This window comes from Bison bison, unplaced genomic scaffold (assembly GCF_000754665.1).
Source record: "Bison bison bison isolate TAMUID 2011002044 unplaced genomic scaffold, Bison_UMD1.0 scf7180017864271, whole genome shotgun sequence".
In the NCBI taxonomy this organism is placed as follows: Eukaryota; Metazoa; Chordata; class Mammalia; order Artiodactyla; family Bovidae; genus Bison; species Bison bison.
The window spans coordinates 1,856,057-1,858,524 of record NW_011494843.1 but is presented as its reverse complement, the minus strand read 5'-3'; the positions used below and the strand labels follow the sequence as shown (position 1 = coordinate 1,858,524).

Below are 2,468 nucleotides of genomic sequence, written 5' to 3'. Positions count from 1 at the left end.
GAAGTAAGCCAGAAGGAAAAACATAAATACAGTATACTAACGCATATATATGGAATTTAGAAAGATGGTAACAATAACCCTGTATACGAGACAGCAAAAGAGACACTGATGTATAGAACAGTCTTATGGACTCTGTGGGAGAGAGAGAGGGTGGGAAGATTTGGGAGAATGACATTGAAACATGTAAAATATCATGTAAGAAACGAGTTGCCAGTCCAGGTTCGATGCACGATACTGGATGCTTGGGGCTAGTGCACTGGGACGACCCAGAGGGATGGTATGGGGAGGGAGGAGGGAGGAGGGTTCAGGATGGGGAACACATGTATACCTGTGGTGGATTCATTTTGATATTTGGCAAAACTAATACAATTATGTAAAGTTTAAAAATAAAATAAAATTTAAAAAAAAAAAAAAAGAAAAGAAAAGATAGATGCAAGAAAGGGGAAAACAGCAGTTACATATTATTAGTATTATCATTATGGCCAGTAGCATTTTCTGAATCCTTACAATTTGCCTGACACTGTGTCAAGTTCTTCATATGCTTTTAATAAATAATAGAAGATAAATACTACTGCCATCTCATTTTTATAATTGCGGAAACCAAGCTTTAATGACATAAAATAGCTGAGTCAGACTTAAACCCAGGTTCACTAACATATTACAGATAGCATTTTACCCTTCTGGGTCTCTACCCAGTCACTGCACATACACCAGAATGTAAATACCATGAAGGTAGGATCTGGGCCAATACCTTTTTCCCCACTAGTTCATTCCCAGTACCTAGACTAATAATTAGCAGGTTGTGTTCAATAAACACCTGTGAATGAAGATGTGACACATATATGAATATATTAATATATGACATCTATAATATACATAATGTATTTATATTTGAATGAATAAATATTTGTGATTTCCACAGAAGAGAAAAAAAGTGAAGATTCATACACATCAGAAAAAGATATTCAAGCTCATTAGTCTATCAGAGAAATGAATGTTATGACAAAGAAACCATTTTATATTCACTAGTTTGAGAAAAATGAAGCATGACTTTTCCAAATGTTAGCAAGGATGGGCAGCAATATAGACTCTTGCACACAGTACTACCAGGACTATGAGCTGGAGCAGCCACCTCAGAAAACAATCAAACTGTCTCACTTGTTACCTTGCAGAAGTCCCACTCCCAAGAATGCACTGCCTTGAATTCCTGCACCTGAGGTTGTGTGTATGACTGTTCATTACAGCATTGTTCATAACAGCAATAAAAAAGCAGGAACAACCCCAAAACAGGTTCACACTTGCAAGCAAAGAAAGGTGCTGACTTTATTACCAGCTCCTAAATTGGTCTTTCTAGACATGCACAGGTATTAAGCACTTCAAATGTGACTGAAGAAAATTGGGACGTTGGGATATGTAATGATTATATAATGAAATGATAATATTTTTATATAGTGTGTTAAAATACATAATTAAACTTGGCATCATTTGTTTCTTGTTACTTCTTAAAACCATTTTGTAAAATATTACACTAGTAGAAAATTTAAAATTATATATGTGGCATGCATTTGTCGTTCACATTATATTTCGACTGAACTCAAAGTGTCGCTTAAGACCCACATTTATTTGGATGGTCTGTCCTCAGGTCGTATATCCCAAACTGAAGGGTTCGAAACATCCCTGAGCATCTTAAACACCCACAAACCTACTATCCACAGCAACAGCACTTACTTTCTTACAGTCACCCTGACTCAACACATCAGGGTCACCTGTGAAACCTTCTTTTACCTCATCCTCTGCAATGCAGTTTGCTCTTTTTCCAGTCTCATCTTAGTTTAGCACTTCCTCTCATCTGATTTATAGTAATAACAGACACCCCGATAGAGCAAACAGATGTCAGCATGACACAAATTCGGCACCCTAAATCCCAGCTCTGATCAAATCCTCATCAGCTATACAAATGTCAACTTGGTTTTACTGGACAGAGTTGTGTGCGTGGTAGTCGCTCAGTCGTGTCCGACTCTTGGCGATTCCAAAGACTGTAGCCCGCCAGGCTCCTCTGTGGAATTCTCCAGGCAAGAATACTGGCATAGGTAACCATTCCCTTCTCCAGGGGATCTTCCTGACCCAGGGATTGAACCCAGGTCTCCTGCATTGCAGGCAGATTCTTTATCATCTGAGCTACCAGGGAAGTCCTACCAGGGACAGAGTTGAGTCACAGGTTAATTCTTAAAACAATCACTGGCAAAGGGAATGGAAATGTCCAGGTTTTGCTTATATTATGGGTCCCTAACTGGCAACCCACTCCAGTACTCTTGCCTGGAGAATTCCATGGACGGAGGAGTCTGGCAGGCTATAGTCCATGAGATCACAAAGAGTTGGACATGACTGTGCGACTAACTTTCACTTTTCAACCCCCAGACCATAGACGGGTACCAGTCCATGGCCTTTTAGGAACCCTGCATAGCAGG

At 39.3% G+C, this 2,468-nt stretch overlaps 1 protein-coding gene across 7 annotated transcripts in view; it reads right to left on the bottom strand.

Annotated features, from left to right (window-relative positions):
• Positions 1-2,468, bottom strand: part of PTGER3 (prostaglandin E receptor 3 (subtype EP3)) — a 98,828-nt gene that overhangs the window by 62,529 nt on the left and 33,831 nt on the right. The window lies entirely within an intron of this gene.